The 9,117-nt window shown below is 36.4% G+C and overlaps 1 non-coding gene across 1 annotated transcript; it reads right to left on the minus strand.

Moving 5' to 3' along the window:
• Positions 1-8,122: 8,122 nt before the first annotated feature.
• Positions 8,123-8,229, minus strand: LOC116143662. The gene has a single exon (XR_004130163.1). It is a non-coding gene; the product is annotated as a small nucleolar RNA R71 (small nucleolar RNA).
• Positions 8,230-9,117: the final 888 nt, after the last annotated feature.

Here is a 9,117-nt window from a genome sequence, read left to right on the forward strand (position 1 = left end):
CTTTCACTCATGGTGGTGTTCCAATGGTGGTCCTTTGGTGGTAGTGTGGTCATCCGTCTCGATGGGGTTGGTGTGGGGTTTCTACATGGACGAGTTTGGGTTAGGATAAGTTGGCTATGTCCTTAGACATGTTAACCATCATGGCCATCATTGTATTCATTTGTTGGTTAACATCATCAATTTCTCCTTTTAACTTCATGTTAGCAAACTCCCATGGTGGTGGGGGTGAAGGTGAGGAGGATGGGGTTTTGTTTGCCATGAGAAATGGGTGATTTTTAGTTTTGTGAACAATAACTTTGGGTGAATAGTAACTTTTTTTAATGTGGTAATAGTGAAATTTGGGAGGGAAAGGTGAAGTGTATAAGTTTTGGTGATTTTGGTTGAAGTGAATAGTGTTTATGAATAGTAGATATTAGACTAATTAATTGGGATTAGTCTAGTTAACTGTGTTTAGGGTTTGGTTAAGGTTTAGAGTTGATTTGGTTGGAAAGGAATGGGTTTAGTTGAATTTGGAGGGAATTGGTTAGGATTCAGTGAGGTGGCAATAAAGTTGGTTAGAAGGGTACAAGATGTAAGGGAGTTGGTTAGTGGTAATAGTGTTTGAGGAAAGAGAACGTGTGCTCAATGAAATGCCAATTAGAGAAAGCAATTTCAAGCCAAAATACTTCCAAAATCTGGCAACTCCAACTCAAATTCCAGCCAAACTACACAAATTCAACCCTAAAATAATTCTACTCCGCTTCACAACCTGTGCTCTGATACCAAGTGATCCAAATCCAACCAATTCAACAACATAACATGCCATAAATCCAAGTTAAAATTCGGCCAAACACAAAACAAGAACAATCTCACACTTGCTTGCAATTTCGGACCAAGACAAGTAGAAACACTTCAAGCATAAAGGATTGCTACACCAACTTGAATTGATTCACCACCAAATCCCCTTGCCAAGACTTGGATAAAGAATACAACCAAAGAACACAAAAGTTCTCTCAAATGGATAAACAAATTTTCATATATTTCAAGACTAAGTGATACAATGGAAAAGTTGCCCTTATATAGGCAAATACAAGGATAAACAAGTAAATTACAAATACAAGAAAATGAAATAAAATTAGCTAAATATTACAAGCCATTCATTCAAAAAGTAAGGTTATGCCTATTTAATGCAAAAGAGACAAATTCCCTAATTCTAGGATCTATGTTCTTAACCACCCCATTAGTTGTCTAAGCTTGCTTCCATTAGATCAAAAGCTAATCAATAGTCCTAATTAAGTCTACTAATAAGGGTATAAAAATTTGGGTCTCTAAATCATGCAAATGGATCCAATAAGAGGTCATGGGGACTTTCCCCTTTGTAATGCAAATTGGTGCTAATTTGACACTTTGAACATTTGGGCTTGGTGTGCTGTCGTAGGCAACCAAAATTAAAACCTAAAAGCACATGTAGTAGTGTGAGTAAGGATCGTTCCCACGGAGAGTGTCTATCCGAATTTTATGTTATATGAACAAGACTGAGGGGGGTGGCGCGGGGTGGTTGAGTAAAACAAAAACAAATTTAGTTAAAAAACAATTCAAATTAAATTATCAAAATCAATCAAAATAACGAACCTTGGTCTAAGTCAACATCCACCATCAGAATCTTACAACTGATCATCGATGCAAGTATAAATCAATTGTTACTTTGAGTATTCACCGTTGGAACTATTTTCCTATCTCTCCTTAGTTATAATTAATTAGGAAACAAGCGATCTAATTAACCTTACTACTAAACAACCCTAGACAAGCGCTAAAGGTTTAATCTAGTCGTAGCCTTAAGGGCTAGAGAAATCGATGAACCTGAATAACACAAACACAAGCGGTTGTATTTAATTTAGTTGAATGTTCTTCTTAAGATTTAATGATTCCTGACGCAACAAATTCTTAAACCTTAATTACTCACAAGTTAGATGGATCAAACTATTACGGATTGTATATCTAACTTAGCTAAATTGCAACGAATAATACACTAGTAGGCCTCCTAGTAGTAAATGAAACAATCATGAAAATAGGCATAGAAGAACACCCAATACTCAAAACATAAATTGAACACTAAAAAAAAAAAAAAAAAAAAAAAAAAAAAAAAAAAAAAAGAAACAGATTGGATCTCACAATTTTATTGATTCCGAGGCCTCCGTTTCCTTCGACCAAGATATGAAAGTTTTAGCCGCTCATGGCCATAATCAAAACTCAAAAAGAGAAAAATTCCAGAAGAGAGAAAGAGAGGCGTGTGTAATCCCCCAATTTGATCTCTCTCCCCTCTTAAAGATATTCAATTCAAGTATTTAAATTCTACTAAATCTCCTAAAAATATTCTAATATCCTAAAATAACATTTATCCCAATCTGATTCTGATTAATTGAAAATAAAATAAAGTCCTAAAATAAAATAAGAAAGCGGTGTGTCCAACTGTAACTTGCGTGCAATAGGTCTCCAAATCTTCTAATAATAAATTGCATGTTTGAATTGCATGACAAGGCGGAATGTTCCAGAACGTCAGCAATGCAGGTGCATCAAATTCAAGCCCGATTATAACCTTGATGCAGGGAGTATCTCTCCAAACTCAAAACATGAAAGTTTTATATATCTTTCTTAGGGTTCCACATAAATTTGAATCATCTCAATCGGATGTCGGATGAGAGAGTTATACCCAGATTACGAATCGATGTCAAAACTGTCCGAATTCACCTAATTAGTTCTGTTTTGCATTTAACGCCTCCATTTGCATCCTAAATCAAAATAGAATAATAATGAGTACATTTAGGCAACAAATAATTATAAAATACTAGACATTAAGGGGGTTAAATATGACATTTTGCATTCTAATCAGGGCTTCTTTCTTGGTGGACTTGAGCTTCTCTTGTTGTGCTTGGACTTGGAGTGACTTGGGCCAGAATGTTTGGACTCTTTTCTTTCTTTGAACTTGCTTGGGCCGATTTGTCTTCATAGCTTCCCACATTCCACAAACCAAGTGTTTTAGGACTTGGAGTGAATTTCTTCAATTCAACCAAATTAGCAAGTGTGTTAGGACTTGCAATTCCTTGTCCACTCATGTTTACAAGTGTTTTAGGACTTGTAAATGTATCATGGAATCTCATGAATCCAACACTAAAAAATGGGTGTAGAAGCTAAAAGAAATTTTAGTTAACTCATGTCATAATCACATAAAAAACACTCCTATAAAATCTTTACTCTTGTAACTTGAGTGATTGTTCTCTTTGTATGTTTCATTAAAAATTGCAGAGAAAGACTGTAACGCCCCACTTGACGTATGTAGTTAAGAGTTGATGAATGGCTTGAATGTTTGTTGATTTATCCTCATTTGAGTTTGTATGTTGTTAATATTGCTTGGTTTATCCTTAGTTGAAAGGGTGTATTGGTTTGGTTGAGTAAATGCCCTGAAAATTTGTAAGACTTGGGCAAAATCTAGATGTTACAGTCTTCGCCGGGGCGAAGAAGAAAGCTTCGCCGCGGCGATGAAGTGCTACATCCTGTGTAATTGCTGTGAGTTTTCGCTAGGGCGAAAGAAATAGCTTCGCCACGGTGAAGACTCGACTGAATTTTTCCTTGAGTTTTAGGGAATTCTTCCTTTTGGGACTCAATGACCATTCTACCCCTAATTAGCAGGAAAAGTGGGGAGTGAAATGCAAGAAAATTGCATGGAGCATAGGTTGAATGGGGTTGTTTTTGCAAAGAATGAAAGGTCATAGGTGGAATTTCAAAGAAAGAGCAAGGGTATATTGGGAAAGAGTGGAGAAAATATGAGATATTAAGGGTTTAGCTTTAGAAACCCTTTCATTTGCTTCTTCACCACCGCCTCTTTCATCCTGCAATCCTCTCAAATTTCATTCAAGTTTCCAAGGATCTTTGAAGAGCTTTTGATTGAAATTGCTACAAGTTGATCCTAAGCACTAAAAGGTGGAATCCTTACTCTAGATGTAAGTTTATTGTTGGAGTAGAATCCTTATTGAGTTTGTGTTGAAGGTTTAGAGGAAGTATCAAGCCTCAAAGATAGAGAGTTAAGTGGTTTCTCCTTGAGCTAAGGTAAGTAAATTCACCTAAGTTGTGCTTTACTTGATTGAATGATGTGTAGAGATTTTATATATGTGCTTAATGCTTGAATTTCTATGTTTGAAATGAGGATGAATTATGAATGAGTTCATGTTGTATATGAAAGAATTTCCACCATGAGGGGTGGATTGTGTTGTTAAAGTTTGGTAGAAGTGGGATAGAATTAGAAGAATTTGAGGGAATATTGAAGTGTGTTTTCCTTGTAGGATGTATGATGTTTTAAAGGAGGTGAACTCCTATTTGGATGATTAAGAAAGAAATATCATTAACAATTAGAATAGAGTTTATGATTGCAACACTATTGTTTGATGAAATGTTAAAAGAAGATGAGTAGAAGTGAGACCTTACTTTATGCAACATAGCATATTTGCATGTCATGAATGCATATAGAAAGATTTTAGGCATGAGCCATCATATGAGCTTAATTGAGTAATACATGAGAAAGAATATGAGAAATGAGAAAGAAACACTTTATGAATAGAGATAAAGAAAAGAACTAATTCTCTAAATAAGAGAAAGAAAGAACTAGCACTAGAGAAAAAATGATTATTAAGTGCTTAGAAAAGAAAAGAAAATAGGTCGTGCGATGGGGAACCGTGAGTGTAGAGTTACCACATGTAAACCGCCATGAGAGAGAGATGGTCTCCGCATGAGAGGACGGAATGAGAATGAGAAACAGAATTGTATAGCCATGAGAATACATGCGGATGAGGGCACGAGAGAGGTACACTCACATGACCAAGGTTCAAATCCATGCGACCAAGACCGCAAAGAATAAGAATAGGAAAAGAATAGAAAGAAAATGCCTTGTTATACTTTAATATCCATCCCTGTAGGTTATGATATTCTCATGGGTGATGAGAATAGAAAGAAAGAAGAATGGTAAGAGTTAGAAGTAGAGAAAAACAAGAGAGATTGAACTAGAGAGAGTAACAAGAGTACGAACAGATTGTACGGGGATTATAGAGTAGAAGATTCACTTACTGAGCATCTTTGTGCTCACCCATTGTTTTCTCTGTTTTTTAGGACATAGGTGAGAACGTGGTCGTGGACGTCGGCAAGCGGGGAGACTTGACGTGCACTGTCCACTGTCTTTTGAGAGTCTTTTGTACAAATGATGTTGTACTATGTAAAGAATGTATTTATTAAGTAAAGAAAATTTTGGACCCAACCTTTTTGATAAATATACTTGTCTTTTTATTGATATATCTTATGAATATGATAGTAGAAAGTAGTTATTACAAAGACATTAACGAAACCATAGTGTTCATAGGATTTTCTTAACTGCATATGAACCACTTTAATACCTCTCTTGTCAGTTTTTATTTATATTTCTTCAAACATATATTGTCATCACATCACAAACACTCCCACAATCATCTCACATGTAGATTCATAGAAGTTTCCATATGCTCATTTCGTTGATGTCAAAATCATGCATCAATAGTAACCCATATATTAACCTAAGGTAGGCAGGCACTTGTGATGAGATCTCTTATTGCAGAGACCAAACTAGTTAGTGCTCCTGTCAAAGTCAACAGTGAGAGAATGCAGACATGGCCACCGGTAAGGAATTCTTCAATCTATCCTTTCTTCCTTCTATCTTCCGTTTACCATTGTTTGGCTATTAAGCAACTTGGAAAAGAATAATGAAATGCAGATCTTGTGTTTCTTGTTATGCATACACCCATAGAACTAGTTTAATCGGTCATAGATCTCATTCTCTACTTTCAATCAATATATCATCATATATTCTCTTGTTTCTCTAGTCCAAAGTCCAATAAATTAGACACTTAAGCTTATGGTTTCGAAGGCAAAATAATAATCTGAAAGAAAAGAACAAGAACAAAACCTCAACATGATCATGCAAAGAAACATGATATATAATTTTGATTAAATTAAAGAAAACTGTATGTTTGACCAACTCCAGTTTAGCATTACTCAGGGAAAAGAAAAGTTTAGATCCACTACGGATTGGGTTAGTGGTAATCTGTGGATTATACAGTTTTCATTAGACTTTTTATTCGGATTTCAGGTACTTTCTGGTGCATTTTGACCTGAATTGTTGCTTAAATCTTTACATTTCGTGTTTCAGGTTAGAATGGGCATTTTTGAGCAAATGAGGACAAAATTGGTTATTTGTGACTCAGAAGTTAGCGGATCTCAGAAGTTAAGTGAGTTCTGAAGCAGGATAAAGCACGATGAGGCTTGTTCCAAAGGGAGAGCACCGAGAATCGAAGAATCAAGCGAAGATGCAAGCAGAGTGGTAGTTCTGTAATTTCAGAACTTTTTAAGAAGCTTCGCCGCGGCGAAGTACGCCATACACAAACAAGTCTGCTTCTTTCTTCGCCGCGGTGACAGTCGTAATTTCCAGTTTTGTAAAATGCACAGTTTTACTTTGTGCGGGTTTTTCTGAGAAATTTGGGGCGAGGTATAAAAGAAACACTTAACCTTTTTGCCCAGGGTCGTCCAGGAAGTAGGGTTAGCAACTTTTGCATTGTTTTTGATTAAGCTTGGAGAGATTTAGCGATTAGAAGGGTGAAGATTGGATTTTGAACCAAGGGATTCATCATTTGGGGAGATTTCTTGTCCTCTCTCTTACTTTTCATTATGTTGAACTTGGCTATTATCGTTTTTCTTATTTGTAGCGTTAATTTAGCTATGAACTAACCCATTTTGGGTTAGGGTTTTGATTGTAATTCGGATTTCTAATGGGTTAAGTTATTGATCATGTTATGTTCATATGACTATGCTTTGATTGTGTGTTTACTCTGAGTTTTAAATGTTTTATGTGATGAACATGATGAGATTGAGAAATGATTCATGTTAGGCTTCTTGGGTAATCACCATTATAGTATTGGATGCTAGAGATAGATTCAAGAATTAATGAAATCATTGTAGGATTCTTTTACTTAATGAGTTTGGAATTGTTAACTTTCAATTTGTTGGGTGCGGAAGGTTAAAAAGGAAGAATAGGAAAACATAGCCTGAGAAGGTATGTTTAACACCTTAGTGAGTTCGGTTTACAACCAATGCATATGAATGTGAATGTAGTGTAATTTTTAGGTTTAACCCATAAAATCCGAATGAAGTCAAAACCCTACCCGTTTTTCTTGAATTGATTACTATCCGTGATTTTCATCTTGCATTCATAGTTAACTTTAGTTTAAAATTTATTGTTCAGTTTAATTAGAAATAGCTCCCATCAATCCAAAGATTTCGGTTGCTCCAACTGGAAAACGGTAGAATACTTAGTGCTTAGCTAACAATCCTCGTGGGAACGATACTCACTCATCATTATATTACTTGTGCGATTAGTATACTAGCTATATATTGCATGTTGTAGGAGACACGCATCAAGTTTTTGGCGCCGTTGCCGAGGATTTGTTTTATGTTAACATTGAGTCTGTCTATAGTTAGCTAGATTGGAGTTTTTATTTTTTGTTTTTAATTTTCAGTTGGTTTGTGATCTCACTTTCCTTCAATTCTGTTTTTGCAGTTTATGCAAAGAACGAGACGTCAACCAGTTCCTGTTGATCTTGAGATTGAGAGAACCGTTAGACGACGTAACAGAGAGAGAAGAGAAAGAGAGGATTTAGTTGTAGAAGCAGAAGAAATAGTTGTTGAAATGGCTGAACCAGAAAACAGGACACTGAGGGAATTTTCAGTTCCCATAGTGAATGGTAGTGGGTCGTGTATTACTAGACCTACTGTGCAAGCAAACAACTTCGAGATCAAGCCGGCAATCATCCAAATGATCCAGTAGTCGGTTACATTTAATGGTGATTTGAAGAAATATCCGAATCAGCACATTGCAAATTTCTTGGAAATTTGTGACACCTTTAAGTCGAACGGAGTTTCAGATGACGCTATTAGGTTGCGGTTATTCCCATTCTCATTGGGAGATAAAGCCAAGGGGTGGTTAATGGCATTACCACTGGGAACTATAACAACTTGGAATGATCTAGCACATAAATTCCTTACCAAGTTCTTTCCTCCAACTAAATCAGCAAAATTGAGAAATGATATCACATCATTTCTACAAGATGATTCCGAGTCATTGTATGAGGCTTGGGAGAGATACAAGGAGTTAATGAGGAAATGTCCACACTATGGGTTGCCAGTTTGGCTTCAAGTCCAAACTTTCTACAATGGATTGATGGGTAATGTACAAACCATGGTGGATGCAGCTTCAGGAGGGGCTTTGCATAATAAGACACCAGAAGAGGCCTATGAGTTGCTTAAGGTTTTGGCAAGCAACAACTATCAAAGACCAAATGAGAGAGCAACAACAAGGAAATCTTTGGGTCTTCATGAAGTTGATGCTTTCACAGCCATCTCAGCCCAACTCACTGCACTTCAAAAACAGTTGGGAACTATGCAGGTAAACTCTATTCAAGCACCTCAACTAACGTGTGATTTTTGTGTAGGAAACCATATGAGCAGCGAGTGTCAAGTTGGGAACACATTTGCTTTGTCATCTTCATCAACGGAGCAAGTGAATTACTTGGCAGGAAATTAGAGACAACCAAACAATCCATACTCCAACACATACAACCCGGGGTGGAGAAATCATCCAAATCTGGCTTGGGGAAATCAAAACCAGCAAAATAACCAATGGAACCAGAGGACAGTTCCAATAACCAACCAAGGGTGACTAATCATCTGGGAGATCAAAGAGTGACAAAGTTGGAAGATATGTTTGGGAAATTTATGCAAGAGACCATAGGATTTATGAAAGAGATGAGGACAAATTTTAGAAATCAAGGGGCATCCATTCGGAATCTTGAGGTACAGATGGGCCAACTGGCCGAGAAGCTTAATGAGACAATGTAGGGTTCCTTACCAAGCAATATAGTAACTAACCCACGTGAGCAAGTTAATGCAATTTCGTTGAGAAGTGGGAGAGTTTTAGAAGAGGTGAGAAATTCAAGGAAAGAGGAAACCTCATTAAAGAAAAATGAAGAATCTGATGAGGAAGTTGATGAAGAAATTGAAGCTCAAGAG

Source organism: Pistacia vera, unplaced genomic scaffold (assembly GCF_008641045.1).
Source record: "Pistacia vera cultivar Batoury unplaced genomic scaffold, PisVer_v2 Contig431, whole genome shotgun sequence".
NCBI classification, from domain to species: Eukaryota; Viridiplantae; Streptophyta; class Magnoliopsida; order Sapindales; family Anacardiaceae; genus Pistacia; species Pistacia vera.